General features: G+C 45.0%; 1 long non-coding RNA gene across 1 annotated transcript in view; it reads right to left on the minus strand.

Moving 5' to 3' along the window:
* LOC131907242 (uncharacterized) overlaps positions 1-22,095 on the minus strand; it is a 201,666-nt gene that overhangs the window by 32,389 nt on the left and 147,182 nt on the right. The window contains exon 3 of the long non-coding RNA XR_009378341.1: positions 21,920-22,014. This is a non-coding gene — a long non-coding RNA (uncharacterized LOC131907242). The remainder of the gene's footprint in view (positions 1-21,919; positions 22,015-22,095) is intronic.

Consider the following 22,095-nt stretch of genomic DNA (forward strand, 5'->3'; position numbering starts at 1 on the left):
CAGCAACAGCAGGTCTGCCATAGGGACAAATATGGCACTTAAGGGACACAAGCACCACCAGCAGGCATCTCTCCTTCCTCTACTGCCCATCCTGCCATCAACCTCTTGTCACCTCTGTGCTACAGCTCAGCTCACAGTGAATGCACTCAAAGATCTGCCTCTGTAGCGACTCCAGGCAGGTGTGGGAAAAGGAAAGATAAAAGTTAGTGTGGTGGGGTGGCAAATTATTTCTAAATGGGGTAAATGGCATTCGAGAGAGTGGAAGCGAGATGGCCACACACATCAAAGTGAGAGCTGCCAAAATATGTGTTATATAAAAAGAAGTCATTTTAGAGGAGGCAATTTGGGGAGCTGGAGAGATGTTTCAGTCTGTAAAGTGCTTTCTGTGAATGCACGAGAACCCAAGTTTGATCCCCAATGCCCACATCAAAAAAGCTGGAGCTGGTGACATGCATCTAGAGCCAGCACTAGGGAAGGGAGACAGGCAGGTCCTTGGAGCTCCTTGGCCAGCCAGCTTGGTCCAATTGTGAGCCTCCATTCCAATGAGAGACCCTGTCTCCAAAAACAAGGTGGATAACATTCCTCAGGAAGACACCCAAAGTTATCCTCTCCCTCCATAGACGCCCAAGATACATGTATCAGCAAACACACAAAAAGAAGTAACTTGGAGATTGATTTTTCTTTGGTGTATATGGGTGTTTCGTTTGCATGTATATCTATGTATCATATGCATGCAGTGCCCACAGAGGCCAGAAGAGGGTGCTGAATCCCCCAGGTCTGAAGTTACAGAATGTTATGAGCTATCATGTAAGTGCTGGGAACTGAACCCAGGTCCTCTGGAAGAGTAGCCAGTGCTCTTAACCACTGAGCCATCTCTCCAGCCTCCAGAGTAATTAAGAGGACGAGAATGAAAATCTTGGGAAACAAATGGGTAAAGAGCAAGTGCTCATCAGTTGTCAGGTGAACAACAGTCTGGGTCACAGAAGTGGTAAAATGAAGTTTGACTAAACTAGCAACAGACAAACAAACAAATAGAAGAAATATCTCTAACTACCCGAAATCTCTTTACAACCAAGTTTTCAATAATCTCGAGAGACAGTCATTTTTTTAAAGTAATGAAATTGATGCTTAAAATACAAATAAAGAAAAGCGAAAAGAAAAAAAAAAAACCAACCAACCACACCAAAGAACCTCAAGACCAGGGCAACAGGTGGGACATCACCAGTTGGGTTTAGAAAACTTGTACCCCCAATGAGGAAACACATAACCAACAGCATCCGAGCTCTTAGTCAGAATAAAAGGTGTTCACCTGGAACAGGGTGCCAGGAGACAGAAAGAAGAAAAAGTGAACCCCATCAAATTCCTTCACCCCAATGGGAGCCTTTCCATGTCAGAATGTCTGTTTATGTTTACTCACGCCTGGCTCTGGTCCAGATATCCTGTATGGCTCTCTTTTCCATTTGATTCTATGGAGAAAGATTTGGCAACTAAAATCTATTATGATGTCGAAGGTAGCTGACAACAGAACCTGCACCCCGCTGAGCTGGTCTACACAGGGCTGCATTTACAACAGGAGCATCCTAAGGATGATAAGGGCCGCAAATTAACCACCCATTCCTAGTTCACTGACATCAATAATGCTGAGGGCCTGGAGAACTTCCAAGCATTTTCACCACTGTTTAATTTGTCAGAATCTATCAGGAACATTTCAACCACAAACCTGTCTTCTAAGGTGCATTATCATTCCCACGCTCACATCAGCATCCGCAGGAACTTAACTAAGATGGCATAATTATTCAGGCTCCTGGAGGACTTGCCTCTCCGGTTGCAATTCTTCCATGTGTTAGCGTCTCACTCTTCTTAAGTACCATTCTCAATTAGTTCTCTCAGATCATTTAAAAATTTGGCTCTCATTCTGTAAGATGTCTCTGTGCTTTCAAAATTAGTCCCTCATTACAGTGTAAAGGTTCCCACTGGGCTCAAATTAGCAGGATTTTCTGTTTACTTCCTATTTGTGAACCAGGAACTCCAGTAGCATCTGGGGCTGGAGCAGTTAGCTGACAGCTGCTGGGAAACTCAAGCAGGTAGAGAGGTCGCACTCTGAAACACGAATGATAAGGACAATCGGTCCATGTTCCAAGCAAGTTAAGACCAACCCTACAGACCATTCAGATCTATTACTGAATCAATTTTAACACATAAATATATTCTTCTGAAAAATCCCATTTCATTCAAAGTGAATTTATCACAGCCAACCCTACCCATTAGTAAACATCAAAACATGGTTTGTGATAGTAAGACAGATACAAAGATACTTAATGTCAAAGATAAATAAGTACTTAAAACTTGTCAAACAACTGGGTGTGTGACTTACGCCTGTAACCTCAGCACTTGGAAGGTAAAAGACGTGCCAAGTAATCCTCAGCTACGTAGTGAGTTCAAGGCCAGTCTGAGCTACATGAGTCTGCCTGAACACAATCTTTTCAGTGAGAAATAATTTCTATGTGCACACATGTGTTCACATCAGCTCCACTCCACCTTCCCACTGACACAGATCTAATGCAATGCTACTGTAATGAGAATAAGACATATTTGGCTACAGCAATGTTAGCAAAAGTAATCCATCAGCAGAAGGGCCAGCTACGTAGACTCTACCTATGTTTATGCACAGAAACCAGGCTCTTCTAACTCTTTGATTAGTCCTAATACAATGAATGCAGGGAGATGTTCGGCAGATACTAAGTAAATCTAACATACACAACTTGTGCCCAAATTGGTTTATTTCACATTTCTGTGTTTTGGGTGAAAAGCAATTTCTGTATGACAGTTGCACCTGGACTTTGCCACGTGGCCAGCACACAAAGAGGGCTGTAGAGTCACAGATTCAGTAGTGAGAAAATTGCATTTTATCTTTATTTGCTAAAACATCAAAAGCATATTTTTTCCCATGGAATATGTTTGTATTGAGTTAGGCCAAGTCTATGCAGAGCTCTGGAACCGTGGAGATGAAAGACGGATCTGGGTAAATCGAAGCCCGGTCATCTGCCACTGAAGATAATGTTGATGTGGCCTCAATTGGACCTCACCAGCTGCCTACAATAACAAAATAATACCCTGGCTAAATAAGCTACCAACCCTTCATTTCTGCTTACCTACAAAGGGGGTGTATTTCCCCCGTGTTAGAGGGCTGCCCCATGATAGTCCTACAGTTCTACTGTTAGGTTTGATCACATGTCTAAAACAAAAATCTGAATGAATCCCAAGAATGGGCTGCATAATAGGTATGCTTTATTTCCAACATCTCAAGAAAGTCTACCCTTAAGAACAGAGGCTCGGAGAACAAGAAGCAAAAACGGATGGACCTGAATCGAGAAGGGACTACATGAAGGCTGTCAGAGTCACTACCCCGCTATCCTGAGCGAAGACAACAACGAGGCAGAGGTAAATAAAAAGATGGAAGGCAGAAACAGTGCTAAGAAGGAGCCAGACCAGCCAGCCAGCCAGCCACAGGAAACTTCCCCAAATGAAAGATGACACACTTATCTCAACGACCCTCCTCAGGAGGGGCTGTAGGATAAGTAAAAAATGGAACTCCATAAGTAGAAAATTAAGTCCTTCGATTGTAATGGGATATAAGAAGAAATCAGAAAGAAATTTGACAGACTCACAAACACAAGGAAAATCAAACAGCACACTGCCAAATTACCAAAGGATAAAAAGGAAACTGGCAAAGGAAGAGCAGAAAACATCTTGAGATGACCCAAACAGAAAACATACCCAAGTTCGTGAGACTTGAGGAGAGGTGTGTTCAGAGGGAAACTGGTCGTTGGACACACAGACACAGAAAAAGACGACATCCCCAAGTCTTGCTTACAGTGGGCAGTTACCAAATCCACCAGCACGTCCTGGGGGCTGCTGTCTAACCTGGAGTAACCGAAGACTCAGCATCTCTGCAACCATATTTACTCAGTAAAGACACAAGTTTGAAGTGATCTTATCTCAAAATTATGCATCCATGGGAGCTTCTGGCAGAATGTGAACTTCTTTTTTTGTTGTCTTCTTCTTCTTCTTCTTCTTCTTCTTCTTCTTCTTCTTCTTCTTCTTCTTCTTCTTCTTCTTCTTCTTCTTCTTCTTCTTCTTCTTTTGAGACAGAGTTTCTCTGTGTAGCTTTGGAGCCTATCATGGAACTCACTCTGTAGACCAGGCTGGCCTCAAACTCAAGGAGATCTGCCTGTCTCTGCCCCCAAGAGGTGGGATTATAGGCATCACCACCACCGCCCTGTGAGAAAACTCTTAAGACTCAGCAACATCTCTGGCAACCATATTTACTCAGTAAAGATACAAGTTTGAAGTGATCTTATCTCAAAATTATGCATCCATGGGAGCTTCTGGCAGAATGTGAACTTCTTATCAAAGATTCCTTAAATAAAGAAATTATGATCACAAGTTAGCAGAAGACACAGCTTTAGAAACCTAACCCCTCCCCCCCAAATTTGAATCCAGTGCTTTTGAATAGCAATTCCTAGACTCAAGAATGTAAGCTTTGGGAACTTATAATAATTACCATGCTGTAAGGCCTGCAGTCTTCCCCCTACTATGGCTAAGCTCCTTCCTAACATGCAGACGAATATAACAAAAGTGCATTCCTCAGAATACTCCCCTGAACACATCTCTTCTCATGAAGCATGAATTAATGACCCCATAGCAAATAACAAGCAGCATCACCTCTATCAAGATCAGAGTGGGTGAAAAGAAAGATGGAGAGGGAACACCAAGAGGAGAGCCTTGATTCTGGAGCCCACAGGGAATCCTGGAAGTCTACAGAGAGCATTGCCCATATTCTTACTGGTTAAGGAATCAAAACGGCAAAACAAAAACAAACAAACAAGAATTTTAAAGAACAAACAAGCTTTGATTTGAGTATGAAGTGTGTCTTTAAAATTCTGAATTTCAAAATAATTCTAGACAAGAAGGAGCACAAATATGTATTTGCCCTGGACCCTGCTTCCCCCAAGGCAGCCATCTTACACAGCTGTACACAGCACGGGAACCTGGGAACTGGTCCCAGTGCATAACTTGTAACTGCATGATGACAGACTGTTCCTGCTCAGTTTCATTTACTATTTCTGGAAGCCCCAGGCAGTTTAATACAGCTAACCTTCCCGAGCCTCAGTGTGTTCCTCTGCGCCGTGAAAGCAGCGAGCGTGGCTGCCTCATCTGTGAAGGACTCAAAAAGGCGCTGTTAGAACGCTGCCTATTGGTTGAGCTGTCATAGAGTAAGGACTTGATAAACAGGCACATTATAATCATTAAACAAGACGCCTGAGGATTTCCAGTGTGGCCCTGCCAGCATCCCCCAGGCCTTGACTACTTTTCACTGACAGAGGGATGGTATCTACAGTCACCAAGTGTCTGAATAACTACGCAGGGAAAAAAAAAAGCACAGCACAGAGCACTGTTAAGGGCTAAAAAGAGTGCCCTATACTCTTGTGCACAGATTGACTCTCTGACAGTTTTGTGAGCTAGGAGATGGCTCCTTGAGGAGAGGATAGCTAGGTACTCTTATGGTTATTTTTTCCCTACTCAGAGTACTTAAGCCTTGGTTTTATTTTATTTGTTTGTTTGTTTGTTTGTTTGTTTTTGTTTTTTTGAGACAGAGTTTCTCTGTGTAGTTTTGGTGCCTGTCCTGGATCTTGTTCTGTAGACCAGGCTGGCCTCGAACTCACAGAGATCTGCCTGGCTCTGCCTCCTGAGTGCTGGGATTAAAGGCGTGCGCCATCACCGCCCAGCTAGGTTTATTTTTTAATTGAACAGATTGAATATACACTGTGACCCACCCTACCAGTTACTAAATCTTCTGTGTCAAAACTGGAAGAAAAGAAGGTTATTAAAGTGCTGAGTTTTTTTCATGGCTTTTAAGTAGGCATCCATATGTACCTTCTGCACATGCAGGAAAGAACTAGATACATTCTCTCTCAGCCTTAGTGCCATCTTCCTTGAAACTCCTGCGCCATGGAGGAAGAAGTGAATGCGCAGGCTGAAGCCCAAGAGGAGAAAGAAGAGGCAGAAGTCCAAGGAGACTAGGCTTGTGCACCCACGAAGGCTGAAGGGGCAGAAGTAAGGGGTGCTGAAGGCTGCGACACTGGTACAAGTTGTTGGACTGTGGGCTACTATTGCTATAAGTCTCAATGGACCTGGAACGTCACCATCGGCTCACAGAGACCACCTGAGAGACTTTGACTGCTTTCATTTCAACTAAAACAGTCCCCCTGGCCCTCTGCCTGGACCTATCGCGTTCCGGACTAGTTCTGTTCTCACTTGTGGCCAAGGGTAACTCATGTACAATAAACCATCTTTCTCACTGTCTCAGCTGAAAAAAAAAAAAAAAAAAAGAACTAGATCCACAAGCTATGGGCACCCTAGCACAGGCCTGTGAGCGGCAGAGGCAGAGGTATATGAGTTCAAGGGCAGACAGAGCTACACTGAGTATGTCTCCAACAAGCAAAACTACACAACTACACATATGAATCCAGACACAACCAAGCTAACTGTACTTGCAAGTACCTTTAAAGCCCCTCTGGCTTTGATACTGTAGACATATGCCAATACCCAGAATGCTCCAGGGCTTCTCCTTTCACAAACACTAGATTTTAAGGACCCAGGCACTTCACTTACAGAAAGGAAGGGGTTCTCTGGTGAGCTTCTCCTCTGCTCTGAATGTAATGGGTGAATGAGAATCCTTTAAGACCTTCGTTCTCTTTTATTTTTCCTACATTTTTTCCCCATTTTGCAAATTAGCAGAGTTTTCAAGACTCGCCACCCACAGACTGTCTGAAAAACTCAAGTGTCTGCTCTGTTTTCACAAACAGGCATTTTCTGGAATCAGATGAAAGGACAGCTAATACATCCACTAATCAGGCAAACAGCTAGAGCGGACATCGTTGGTCCATTTCAACACTCAGACTTTCTTCCACTCTCTTCAAGTAAGATCAAATAAGAACCCTATTTGGACAATTTCAGCCTAGTGCAGGCTAGTGCAGTCATCTCATGTCAAATGGCATAGCTAGAGAATATCCCACCCCCTGGGACTCAGAAGTTTCAACGCTCAGTCCCCATTTTGTGGGCTGTTTTGGAAGCCTGGGGAATCGTAGGGGTGGGAGGCATGGGGGGAGAGGTAGGTCAGTGGTTGGGGGTCTCTGAGGGATATGATCAGCCCTCCTTCCATTCCAGCTCCCTCACTGCCACTCGACTCTGTATGACCAGCTACCACAGGCTATCGTCAACAGGCTACGTCCCAGGTTGTTCCGGTTGCCATGCCTTCCCTACATGATGGACTGTATTCTCTGAACCATGAGCCAACAAACCCCTCTTGTCCCTTAAGCTATTTCTACCAGATCTTTGTCACAGCGATGAGAAAAGTAAGACAGATACAACCTAGACCACAGAGAACAAATGCAACAAACTCAGAACTCCATTTTCTATTACATGCATCAGTTCATTTCCTGTATGCCATGATTTACTAAACTCAAGATTAGCTTCCAACAGAATCAAAGAAGAGACTTGGGGACGTGGGGACACAACTTAGATGATAAAATCAATCAGAACTTGGTCAGCATTAAAAGGAAGACACGACTACCTTCAGTGAACCACAGCTAGTGTCCACTTCTAACTTTTTCTCTCAACATGAACATATGTTCCCCTTCATTTTAAAATTACTTCTTTTTTCCTATGCTGGTGTTATTCAAGATCCCTGCTTATTTTGGCGATGGAAACAAAATAAGAAGAGCCACCCAGAGTCCCCCATTCCAAGGGAGGAGTTTCCCAAGAAAAGCAAAATTCTGCTGTTGTGTTTCCTTTCCGCCCTGCCCGCAAGCACGCAGCATTCTTCCACAGAGAAACCCAGGGCCGTGTGGAGGAGGCACTGTGCACGGAGCCATGAGGGGGCAGGTGTGGGCAGAGACGCCACCAGTTCACAATCACTTAGTGCTCAGAAAAAAGACCGGAACTGGCAAAATACAGAAGCCAGGCAGTCAAGCAAGCCCACATGTAGAAAGAAAGGTCTGCAAACTCAAACTATGAATAAAAGAGACGGCTTTTATTTCACAGAGTGCCTGAAGAAATCAGGCTCTCCCACAGAGAAGGCAAACCTGGAGCTGACTTCTATGACCAAAATCCCCCACAGCATAGCCACAGACCAAGGCAAAAGCTGGCAAGAGGGACGGACGGGCTCACAGGAAGAGGCACAGAAAACAGAGGCCTGCAGATGGGATATTGGTTTCAATGAGGAAGGGCCAAGGTCAAGAACAGTGTGAGAATGAAGCCTTCACATAATAGATCTCTGTGAGCAAGCTTCTCCTGCAGATGTGGAAGCTGGTGAGCTAAGCCTCACACTTGGAAGGCTTGTGGAACTGGAGCCGTGATATATAAAGTAAGACCCAAACGCCAAGGTTCTGACCGAGCCAGGCCAACGTGGCTGTTTGTGTTGGGTCGAGGAGGCTTTTTTTTTTTCTCCCCACTGGGCAGAGAATTACGGTAAACATCTGCTCACCATGACCACAGAAGAGGTGGTTGTTTTCATCCATGGGTCATTTTAAAGGAATAAATCCAATTAATAAAGCCACACAGTAATAGCATCCAGTCTTGCAAGGAGTCTGCTTGCTTCTCTCCACTGCTGTATTCATTAAGAAGGCACTTAATCCAGAAAGTTCCTTCATGCTGCCCTTGAGGTTTCTTAGGGACCCCTGAGGTGTGGGGGGGGGGGTTCTATATCTAAGGGTGTTTAAAATCCAAGTTGACTACACTTCTAATCTCATCCCTTAGGCAGTTATTTCTAGATGGCTCTCTTGTCCTATTATTAAGACTTTTATGTAATGTGGAAAACCAATATAACATATCAAAAATACTAAATTTGGATTATGGCAATAGTAAAGTGTTTGTCCTGAAAGCAGAAGGACCTGGGGTGGGTTCAGATCGCCAGCAGCCATGGAAAAAAGCCTAGTGTGACAACACACATGTGTAAGGAGAATCCCTGGAGCCCACTGGCCTGTAGGTACAGCTGATTCAGTGAGTCGGGGGTTTAGTAAAAGATACTACCTTAAAAACTAAGGTGGGAGGGGGACAGAGCTCACTAGGAAAGTGCTTGACACTGAAGACTGACTCCCTGAGTCTAGATGCTCACAAAAAAGCCAGATGTAGGGGCACACGCATCTGTAATCCCCATGTGCCACTGTAGGGAAATGGGAGGCAGACTGGAGAATGGCTGGAAGCTCACGGGCCGCTTAGCCTAGCATACAACATCTCAGGGTAGAGGGTAAGAAGATGAACGCTCAAAATTGTCATCTGACCTCTACACATGTGCCATGGCCCTGTGCACTCACCTACACAAACGCACAGACACACAAAATTTTAAAAATTAATAAGAAAGAAAGAAAGTGGGGAGCGATTAAAGAAGACAACCCATGTAAACATCTGACCTCTGCATGTACACACACCTGCATACACATGTATAGATACCTGAATGTACAAGTATACACACCTGCATGCACATGAACACACACCTGCATGTGCATGTACACCTACACAAACACACGCATATACACATACAAATTAAAATTAAAATTAAAGGTTCAGATGGGTGTGGTGGCATATGCCTTTAATCCAGGCACACTGTTAGCTAACACAGGAGGATCAAAGGTTCAAGGCCAGCCTGGGCTACTGACAAGGAGATTCTGTGTCAGGGGTAAAATGAAAAGCAAACAACAATAAACTCAACAATGGGGATATGGATCTTTAATAGAGAGCCCGGGAAGTATGAGGCCCAGGATTCAAATGGCAGAAACACAAAAAAATTAGTTACATAAAATAACATAAATTAAAGTTCTGATTGAAAATGACCTATAAATGTCCCAGATAACATCTCTGTGTCAAAATGTCTCTTTGAGAATGACTAGAGAATTAATATAATCAAGAATGGGTTTTTTTTTTAATCCCTTATTTGGTTCCTTCTTTAGAAGAGAGAGAAGCTAGCAGGAAACTCAAGTATCATGCTGTCACTCAAGCTGCCAAATGAGAGCCCAAGCCTCCCTTCACCTTTGAACAGCCAGCAACCACCCCTTCAAAATAAGAGTCACCTATGACGAATGTCAAATGTTCCTAATTAAGAAAACTAATCGGATTCACAGAACCCCCAAATGCTAGTCTGACTTAAACAGCCTTCTGCATCTGCCTTCAATATGAGACTAGTCTTCTAGATCAAAGAGAGGCGGTACTGGGTGCTACTGAAGGAGGGAAACCCGGGAACTAAGGCTTACTGCCTCTGGCTATGGTCAGGTCGGTAAGAGCAATCAACAGTACACCAAGTTCAGTAAACATGCGCAACGTTTTCTCAGCTGAGGAGATGGCTCAGTTGGTAAAGTGCTTGCTCTGCAAGAACAAGGACCTGGGGAGGAGCCACACACACACACACACACACACACACACACACACACACACACACACACAAAGTTAGACACCGTGTACATAGTTCTAATCCCAGTAATACAAAGAAGACAGCTCTGGAGCTCACTGGCTAGTCAACCAAGACTAGTTGGCAAGGTACAAGGCATTGAGAAACCCTGTCTCAAAAACCACAATGGGTGATGTTTGAGGAAAACACCTCACGTTGATCTCTGGCTTCCACACACATCTGCCAATGTTCTCTACCTCCCTCCAAATTCTATCTCAAACACACACACACACACACACACACACACACACACACACACACACACACAATTTTCTCCATTCCATTTCTCCATTTCCCCCAGAAGCTGAATGCAGTAATTCCTATAAAGCTAGAGTTTGGTAAACTCACAGAATGGGTACATATTAAACCCATCATCTCCACTTACTCCAGCCACTGCCGGAGGAGCTGTGCAGCTTCAGATGTGGCTTAGGAAGCTGGGACAGGGAGTCCACTGGTGTTGAAACTTTTCCGCCCAGCAGTCTGTGCACCTCTGAGACAGCAAACACTATGAGTGTGTGCATACAAATCATGTGTTGCTTGTGTGCCTGAGTGCACAAGGTGAGAACATGCGGGGGGGGGGGGGGGGCGGAGGGCAGGAGAGGGACAAGCAGTGATGGTCACTGCTGCAGATGTTACCAGAAGTTGGCAATTAGAAACACAAACTTTGGGATTCATAGGACATGCAAACTCATTTTTGTGTTGACTTACCACTCACTTTCTTAATTTTTAATGTGTGTATGCATGTGTGTGGAGGGTATGCGTACATATGTGTGTGGGAGAGGAATGCATGTGCAGAGACATGCGCTACAATCTGGGGGAGTTTGCACGCCCCTGTCTTATTCCCTTAAGACACCCACCATCTTCCACTGAGTTCATCTTTCTTTTGCAAAGCTGCCTGACGAGCCTGCTCCGGGGATTCGTTGGTCAACACCCCACTGCCACCACCAATTCTGGGGCCAAAGGTGCATGCATCCACGGGCAACTTTTTTCCATTGGTCCTGGACTTTGAACTCAGGTCCCCATGCTTGTGTAGCAAGTGCTCTGACCCACTGAGGAAACCTCTCCATAGCCCTTACCTGCTCATTTTCTACCACACTGGTAAGGACCAAGAAAGGCCCACAATGACGCAGGGCGGGAGAGGGAGGAAGCAAGACTCTGCGTGATGCTGAACTGTTCTTAGCAATAAGCCATTAGTGAAGGAGGAGAAGGACGAGGTGGCCTAGTGGTCTTTAATAACCATCAATGCCTTCAACTGTGAAGGAGAGCCAAGCCAGGCTTGATGAAACTCCCCCCTCCCCCACAAGCCGCCAAAGTTCACTTCTACAAGTGACTCCAATATCAGAGGCCACCGTGGTCAGAACGGGCATATAAGCACGTGCAATGGCACTAAATTACTCGGAAGTGAAAACACAATGCATCCATCATGCTTGGATCACAGGCAGGCTACCCTGGCTATAATTTCCAGACCTAAAAAGAAAATTCCATCCTTTTAAGAATATATCCTCGTGAAAGACAATCTGACAAATGTCACAATAAAAAAATAATGATAACTTGGGGAGGATGAAATCATTTTTTATCCTTTAAATTTTCTCCCTTGGGAGATGCATTGTTTTAAAGGTAACATATTTCAACATGGTTATCTGTAAATGTAAATTTTATTTTGATAATATAAAGAGCTTTTTAATCCAAATTGCACAGCGATGCTTGGACACTGATCTGTTATAACTTGGTAATCAGAATTAACAGACTGCCTAATTAATCAAGTCATTTGCACAGATACAGATAGGGGGATGGATCCTGGGCCAAGGAGAAGATATGAGAGACATGAAAATTATTAATTCAGCAACGCCTTAAAAGCATGTAGAGTTAAGAGTTCTTTGCTAAATCTCACCATCCTTAATAGGTTCAATTTTTAGAATGCAAGGAACATGTGCAAATGAAAAATAAGTTCTACCCAGGGCATATGGAAAAAGATGTTTTGAATCATCTAGTTAAATAGACATATAACTCAACTAATTTTTAAGCCTTTGACAACTGATAGGGTTTAAAATCACCCATGCCTCTGATAGGAATGAGTAGGAAACACACAGGCACCAACTATAGTGTACTCTCTGTGGCCAAAGGTGTTGCTATGCCACTCTGGATGTGGTATGGTGGCACAGATCTGCAATCCTAGCACACTAGAGTCTGTGCCAGAAGGATTGAGAGTTGGAAGCCAGGCTGAGTCACATAGTGAGATCCTGTTTCAAAACATCAAAATAGAGAAAACAACAATAACAACAACATCATGGCCTGTATCAATCTGAACACCTGGGAAGGTTCTCATCGGATACCAGATGAGAAAACTCAGTCCAGAAGATTTATTTTCATCCAAGAATGCTTGTTGCATAAACATCATTCATCATTGGAAATTCTTAGGAGAGTGACACTAAGAATTAATTCTGCAATTTAAATTCACCAAAAATGCACACAGCAAGTTTTCTCCTCACTTACTGTGTACTTAGAGGCTGATGAAACACAATACATGCCATTGATGTCCATAAACTTCTTCAAAATCAGCTTCTCATTCTCAATATTTATACAGCTAGTAAGACTTAAGAGATGTGTGCACGCTCAGGGCTGGAGAAAGAGCTTGCTGCTCCTGCAAACAAGGCCAGTTCAGTTCCCAATACCTACACTAAGTGGCTCACAGCCATCTGTAACTCCAGGATCTGACACCCTCTCCTGGCCCCCTCAGGAAGCAGACATGCATGTGGTACATATACATACATGCAGGCAAACATACACACATAAAATAAAAATAAACCAATTGTTTATAAAAGACACACATTAACCAACATGTAAGCCAGCTTTTCTGGGGAATTCACTGCAAGTCTGAGAATGCTACTGGCTTAATCCTGAAGACTCCACCAACATGGATATTCCACTCAGACACACATTGACCCTCATCTTCTTCTCAGTCCCCATGGAGTCTCCTTCCTGACATGAAGCCAACCACTCTGCTGAAAACATCCTCCTCAACCTCACAGATACAGCCCATCAGAACCTTTTCTTCTGACCTTGCAGGGGAATTTTGAAATCAAATAGCCGGCATTAGGGACACCTGTGGTGACAGATAGGAGATGGACACCCCAGGCAGAAGTATGAAGAAGAAGGAGGTAGACAGTAGTGTGAGGGCTCCAACCTCTGGAGCACAGAGACGTGTTTGGATTTCTGCGGTATGGCTCATTTTCAAGGTAAGAAAGTTACTTGAGATGTCCAAATACTGGGCAGACAATGTCACAAGAAACATCACAGAAGCCACCACACACACACACAGAGTCTGCTTACTGTCTAAGGCAGCACTCCTGAACCTATCATCCACTGTTTTACATACTCAAACACCACCTCCTGCTGCACAGAGGGGCAGGGGCTCCACTGATAAAGTGGCTGCCTCACCGCCTTGCAGGCATGATGCCCAGAGTTTGATCCCCAGCACCTATGGAAAAAGTGTGTCAGTACACACTTGAAATCCTAAGAATTGTGGAGGCAGAGACAGGCAGATCTCTGGAGCTGTCCTGCCAGCGAGCCTAAGCTGCTTGGTGAAGTTTCTATGAGAGGTCATGCATGTCTCGAAGAGTGGAAGGTGCCTAAGATTTGCCACTCAGGGTTGGTTGGCCCCACACAAATCACAGCAAGCTCAGTTGTCTCGCACTGACAAGGCCCAAAATTCTTCTTGTGTTGGCAGGATGCTTTAACCTGAGTTCAATCTCTGGAGAGAGAGTTAACTTCTGCAGGTTGTTCTATGACCTCCACAGACATGCCATGACATGAGTGCTCATACAAATACACTGATACATTCATGCAACAAATAAGTGTAAAAGAATAGATTTATCTCTGTTGGAGTTCTTCCATAACAGATGCAGGAAAGGTGTCATGATTTAGCCAGAAAGCATCCCTGGGCATTAACAGTGAACAGAGCGTAGCCACAAGACTGGGGTGGGGGCCTAGCAGCACCCCCTGATCCAGAGGCTCTTGAAGATTATGCTACTGTCTGACTTTTTAAAATTATAAGCCCATTCAATGACCTCACCTAAGCCAGCCAGTCACAGCCAAAGTGAGTTGACAACTGAGAGGTTGAGGGTGAGAAGACAGAAATATGTTAAAAGTGGTCCATGGCATTGAGGATATTGCTAGTAGTTACAGTGTTTGTTGTCCACGCATATAGAATGGAGTTCAAACCTCCTGAATCCATGTAAATGCCAGGTGGCCATGGTGTCCCCAACCCCCAGTCAATCCAGTGCTTGGAAGGCAAAGACAATGAATGGCCTTCTAGCCAGCCTGGCCATGTCAGTGACCTCTGGGGATTCAACTGAAAGACCCGGAATCAGTGAATAAAATAGACAGTGACTGAGAAATACTCCTCACTCTTATATACATGTATGTACACACACATGCATATTCACATGCATATATACTACACACATATACATGTTACTCCAAGTCAACAAGACAATATAGATACTTAAAGCCTTTCCAGTATAAACAGATCATCTGTGGTCCCTGGCTACTGGCTTCATGCATCTCTCAGATTTCTATTTTACTAATACTGTCCATGACACACAGCTTATGAATCTACAATTCTCCTGACCATGTAACCACAGGTTTTCCTCAGGTAGCTGAGATTAACTCTAAGTGGCCACATCTTTATGGTGATCAATAAAAAGCTTCCCCAGTGAGTGCTTTCAGGTGCAAGGAGGATGCGCTGACCCAGCTTGCTGCGAAAACGCCCCAGGTAGAGGACCGGCGCTCTGGGCAGGGCACTCTAGCTAACCCCACTATTTCACACAGGAGATTGAGCGGAACAAATCAATCGTTGGCTGGTCAGAGGCTAACTCGACATAAAATGAGGGTTATAGATGTGAGGTTAATTAGAATAACATATCACAGGAAAACAACTCAGAAGATGGAAAGGGGAGGCAATGTCCTAACAGACATAGCCACTGGAGACAGAGGAGGTGCTTGTTCCTAAATATACTAGGACATAGTGTCACTCCCCATACGTCCTGCATTAGCAGTAAGAACAAACAAATAAATCAAATGTATACAACTTTAAATGCATGAAAAAGGTAGTGACAAAGCATTCAAGTAGTTCCCGAAGTTCACATCAACAGCCATGCACATGCTAAAATCAAACCTCTGCAGATCAACAAAGAGGAACACAGACGAGACCAGCTGAGCAGTGGCTATGAACCATAGCAAATCAGGCGTGGGTTCGAATCCCCACACTTGCACACATGCACAGAGAACTGCACCTCACTGTGACTCAGTCTCCTCATCTTCACAGTGGACTTGTAGACACCTCAGAGGTGCTCTAAGTGAATAACGTCAAATTCTTGGACACACATGTGGCACCCAGCTAATTCTCAGAACAGGCAGTGACGACGGGGCAGGCTTCAAAGGCTGGACTGTTTCTTTCAACTGCTCTGGGCAGAGCTCCTCATGATTACATTTTTTTCATGAATTTAGAAAACTCAAGGAGGAAAAAAGCAAAGACGTCTTGGGGGCTGGGGATGGAGTTCAGGGGTAGAGGCCCTGGGTTCCATCCCCAGAACGACCATAAAACAGAGACAGAGACAGAGATAGCCATAGTGATAGAAATTGGAGGGGTTAAAGAGAGGGACAAGGATAGGGATGGGTGCAAGCAGGGGTGAGGGGGAGGAGGAAAACGAAAGGGAGAACTTGGCAGTCATCTCTCAGTACTCTGCAGGGGAAAACCGTGAACCGCTTTGCCAGAGAATGGGATAAAGGTTCACAGGGCCAGCTCTTCTAGTCCCACACGCCTATGTAAACTCCAAGGGCCCCAGCATGATTTCTGTGAGGAGGATTCCCAAGCAACGGCCACATTCAGGAAGTGGGTCCACGCAGAAGAAACATGTCACATAAGCCAAACTACTGAGGACACAGAGAGACAAGGATGAAGCCTGGGCTCTCCACACCAGATGAAGCAGGACAGAAGGTCTGTTCTACCAGCTGGTGCTGAGAACTCCAGCCCCAGCAACTTTCAGCCAGTCACCTGGCACCCACACCACCTGGCTGGACTCACACAGGGCAGCCAGCCTCAAAACCACTCAGGAAAACACTTGCCGGGGCTCCCAGGCCTTCTTGCTGACACTCCCGGGGGCCTTGGAGAGGGCAGAAGAGGTGGGTCTAGGCTGGCCCATTTCCTGTGCAAACATAACTCACCCCAATTCCCAGTGTGCGACCTGGTTCCCCTTCCGTGAATTATTATTTTACATTCTCAAATGATATTTGAAAACAGGGGTGTTAGATATTTTTAGAGATCTCAATAGCTGGGTGTTAGCTACTCTGAAGTCTGTCAGGAGCCGAATCCAAGTTTTCCTACCTTATACACTTGCCTTCACTGACTCGTACTCACTGGATTTGATCCTTTTCTTTCCTCAAAAGGATGCCATGCCTTCTACTGTACTGTGTTTCATTTTGTTTTGTGCATGCACCCATCGGGAAATACGGAGATGTGGAAGAGAAACAGAGAGAGATTCTGGAGAGGAAGGGCAACACATTCATGTGTATGTGGGCACATATATATGCAAAGCGCAGAAGTGAATGTCAGGTGTCTTCCTCAATTGCTCTCCACCTTATTTTTTGAGGCAGGGTCTCTCACTCAGTGTGGAACTCACTGACTTGGGTAGCCTAGCTGGTCAGAATCCAGAGATCCTCTTGCCTCTGCCTTCTCCCTGCTGGGATTACAGTTGTGCCTGGCTTTCATATGGGTACTGGGGATCGAATTCACACCTCCATTCTTCTACAGCAAGCACCTTACCAACTGAGCCATTTCCTAGCTCCCTTGTCAACGTTTTCATGGTGTCCTTTTATTTTATATGTTGAGATGGTATAAACTATAAATTAAAAAAACGCCAATTTTGATTCTTTATATAGCCCAAGGCTCGTGGGAGTAAGAATGCAAGATTATATATATTCACCTTTTATCAGCAGAAATTACGTGACATGGGGAGGTGGAAGGGGGCATTCTCGACACCTTGGCTTTTATGTAACAACCCTATTTTGAAGGATACACGGCAACCACAGGCATGATGGAACAATACAGCAACCTATCACCCTCTCAAAGCAGGTAAACAGTGTTAACAGTGATGAATATTTATAGCTAACTTCTTCCATCTATGCAAATGTGAGCTTTCCACCCAAAGATAAGAACATGAAGACTTGGACTGACATGTCAATTAGGCACTTAACCACCTAGAAGGCTTTCCACCACTACAAGGTTCCTTTTACTGCCAGGCAGATCAAACCAGCTCTAATACTGGGAGAAATGGATCCCCAGGGAGCTGGCCAAAGTGAGGGTTCAGCACCATGAACACCCCATTTCCTAGGTTCTGAGGAAATGGCTTCGGCTCTGATGATCAGCTGCTGCTGTGTTTGACATTTGGACCTCCTATGGTCTGAGACAAGGTACAGATATCCAACTGTCAGCACACAGCAAACCAATTGCACTCACTTCCACATTTGTGTTGTGCATACAGTTGTGGTGCATTTTTGTGTGTGCACATAGAGGACAGAAATGCACTCTCATACACACATGTGAAGACATGAGATGGGCAATGGGTGCCTTCCTTTTTGATTCTCTGCCTTATTCCCTTGAAACAGAGTTTCTCACTGAACTTGGATCTTATCACATCAGAGGCAGAACTCACTGACTAGCAAGCCCTGCGCTAGGGTTGCAGACACATGTGGCTATGCTCAGCTTGTTTCATGGCTTCTGGGATCTGAACTCAGGTCCTCATGATTGAACCAAGTGTTCTTACAAACAGGAATTTCCTCAGCCCACTCTTTCTTGCTTTCTTCATTTCTTCATTTCACAGTTAATTTAATACATCAAACATGAACATACAAATATCACCAGGAATCAAGTCTCTGCCCTTCCCTGACACCTTTAAAACGAAGAGTGCAGCAGGGCATTGTGGTATGTGTGTAATTTCAGCCCTGTGAAGACTGAGACTGGAGGATGTCGCATATAAAGCCAGCCTGAGCTGCACAGCAGGGCCCTTTTTTTCTCCCCTCTACCTCCTTCCCCCAAAAAATAAAGGAAAAAAGAGTAAAGAAAACAGAAAACTCTAAACTGGAAAGTAAGAAAACCCAAGATAAATTTCTCACTGAATCTCCCAGAAGCCCTTGCTTCCAAATTGATAACTGTGTTCCAGGCCCTGAGCACAGAGCATGGGGAATAAACCACTTCATTATATTATATGACCTAGGTGACACCTCAAGCCCCACTTCACATAAGGAAACTGAGGCACAGAAGAAGAGATCGATGTGATCAAGAGCAAAGAGTCATAAGCAGTGCTAGGACCTCAGCTTGGAAGAAAAAAACAGCTCATCTTTAAGAAACATTACCCAAATAGGACCTAAAGCTCAGTGTTCTGCCTGTGGGGCCATCCTCCCGGGTTCAGAGCTGCAGAGGTCCTTGTGGATATGCATCAGGGCTACCCTTCAAAGCTGCATGTATATTTAAAGGGAACACCAGGCAACAAGTACTGGATTGTGAAAAGTGCATGTTCTATCAGACAGAAAACTACCCACAACCCAGCCACAGGATGGCAGGTGCCAACCTTCCCATGGGAAGTGTTCTGCACAATGATGGCCTCAGCTAAGGGCCAAAGTCTGTACTAAGCTTTTTGCCTGAATCATCTTGCGGATTCTCTGCTAAGCACAAGATCATCCACCAACTGCTTAACTTGTACCCACTTTCCAGATGAGACACAGTTGGGACTCAGGGCTGTTGAGTGATCTATCCAGTCTAATAAGGGGAGCTCATGGAAGAACAGGGTCTGAGTCCAAGCCAATCTAACTCCAGCACATGCAGTGTGGTCACACTGCTGTCCTGTGTCCACAGCGGGTATGAAAGCAAGCCTGCTAATACAAGTCTACTTCTCTCATGAGCACAGGCTGGGGACAAAGAGAGTGTCTCATAGGACAAGGCAAATTCCATCCTGTTCACTGTGCCAGTTAGGAATTTTCACAGAAAGCACATCCAGGTCAATCTGAAGCAGAGAATGTGGACAGGGCAACTCACTTGTCACCCAAAGGTAAGAAGAGATCAGCTGTCATGCTCCACAGCCAATGGGAGGGAATGGCAGGAGATGGGTTGGCATATCTTCAAGTCCGCGTAAGACAGGCCAAAGTAGGGCCCTCAACCCGGTCTCTTGCATACACTGGGAGAGCACCACTGGATAAGAAGTGGCCATGTCATTGGGATACCATGACTTAACCTGGACAAAACCTCAGAACCACAGTAATGAACACTCATGTGCATATTCAGGACTTACAATTTTACCACTCTCTGAGGGACATGTGTATCTCTTGCAAGACTCAGGCTCAGCATGGCCCCATAAGAAACATGAAGAGTCTCAAGAGTTCGCTGAGATGTGAGTCTCTGCTAAGACTCAGGCAGACTGGAATGTGAACACAGAGTAAGTCAAACACGACCCTGGACAACTGGACGACTTCGCGTAAGTAAGCACACGAGCAGCTCTCCAACTGCCCACGTCTCCTGCTCTCCTTCCCTCTGGAGCACCACATTTCCTACAGCTAAGGCTGCGTGTCTCAGGAATCCAGAGAACAGGACTAGAAGCCACAAGGGAGGCTTCAGGGAAGCTGTTCAAAGGGGCCTGCCTCTGTGAGAAGGGCCGCTTTCATCTCTTGACTCGATATCTTCCTTAGAGGTTCTAGGAGCCATGACTGGAGACCCAGCAGCCACCATGAAGAAAGAAAGCACTAATACCCTGGAGTAGGCAGAGCAGTAAGACAGACGGCATGAACTACACTCTCCACGTGTGTTTCATGAAAGAGAGCACACAGCAAATTTGTCCACCTACCTACAGTAGCATCTGTTCTAAGACAGTCATTTGCAAATAATACAGCGAAACAAAAACACCTCTTGGGATAGTACTGCCATTTTCTGTGAGGACCAAAACCCTAGAAAAAAATCCACAAATTGGGTTTCTAGTTCCCACCTTCTATTCTTAAAGCTGTTTGTTTAACCCTGACTTCCCTTCTTAATTAGTACTGCTGGTCTAGGGACGCGTATTTGCTGAGCCTGTCTATATGTTTTGACATGCAAGACTTGTGAAATTCAAACATACTGCAGACATTCAAAGCATTATTATTTATTAAGGCCCATATTAAAGGTGGAAGATCTTAAAGGCCTCTCAGATTCTGATGATTAAAGGAAATTTAATCGCTCTTCATTGGCATTTGATCTTTAGCCTGCCATAATCTACCCGTGTAGCCCTTCATCCATATTTGATACTAAAGAGATATTTCAACAGCGTGTCCATCAAGTGTAACACAGACGGAGCTCAGAGACCACATGACTCACAAAATAAAAGAGCATTCCACCACCCTGGGTTAGCTGATGAAAGCGAAGGTGACTGGGGAGGGCTTTCCCCTCCCCTCCCATGGAAGGAAGCCAGTCACATACAGTCCACCGTGCCTCAGTCTGCCAGTCTCCCGCCGGGTTGGAAGGGCAGGTATTTCAAATCCCTGTTTCTCCCTCATTCATAGTTTGCTCAAGGTCAGAGAGACTAATAACCCTGTGAGCTGTGAAGTTCATGGATGGCACCCCAACCTTGATGTATCAGAGGATAGGGGAGCAAACCAAAGCCCTCAGGTCAATATAGCTCAATAATTATTTGGGTATACAATGTTCACGGAGACACAGTAACCCAACTCATTTTTTTTTTCAAGTACCCATGGTTAATTCTGCTAACCAATGGCAGAGGTGCCTAACTGCAACAGGCACTGTCTGTGGCCCAGGAGGGTAACTAGAGTCACTCTCTGACCCTTTGGAAACAATCTGAGCCATCTCTGCATTTGGGCATCTTCTTGCAACTATGACCCACGACCAGGCACAAATGGGATTTCTTTTAGTTTGTTCTGTGTGAGGTGTGAATGCGTGTGTACGTGAATGTGCATGTTTGTGCAGGTGCATATGCACATGTATGGACAAGTGTGGAGCCAAGGTGTCATTCCTCCGGAGACATTCAGCTTGTTTTGTGGGGCAGGGTCTCTCACTGGGACATAGAACTCACTAAATAAAGCCACCAGATCCACCTCTCTCTACTTTCCTCACCTGCCTCTCCCGGCTTGTTGGTTTTTTTTTGTTTTTTTTTTTCCCCTATTTCTTATTTTTTGTCATAAGATTGATCTCAGGCCACCATGCTGGCGGGGCAAGCACGTTAACCACTGAGCCGCCATCCCCACTCCTGAAGGTACCTATGCCTAAAAGTCATGTAACTGTCACAGAAAGTGCCAACTTTGGAATTTGTGCCTGATCCTGGGGCAGGTGGCCCACAATTTTCTCTCCACCCCTTGGTGACACAGACACTGGTTACTTACCCTGAGCTTTTAATAAGTCTCACAGCCATAAAAAGCCTGGGGTCACTGGCAGGGGGCCTGCAGAATGCCACAAGACTGCAACACACAGAAGGACCCTGGAGACAAAAAGGAGAGAAGGGTTAGGGCCAGGGCTTCAGGTGTATCACTGGACCTCTTCTCTGACACATGAAACCAGC

This window comes from Peromyscus eremicus, chromosome 3 (assembly GCF_949786415.1).
Source record: "Peromyscus eremicus chromosome 3, PerEre_H2_v1, whole genome shotgun sequence".
Classification (NCBI taxonomy): Eukaryota; Metazoa; Chordata; class Mammalia; order Rodentia; family Cricetidae; genus Peromyscus; species Peromyscus eremicus.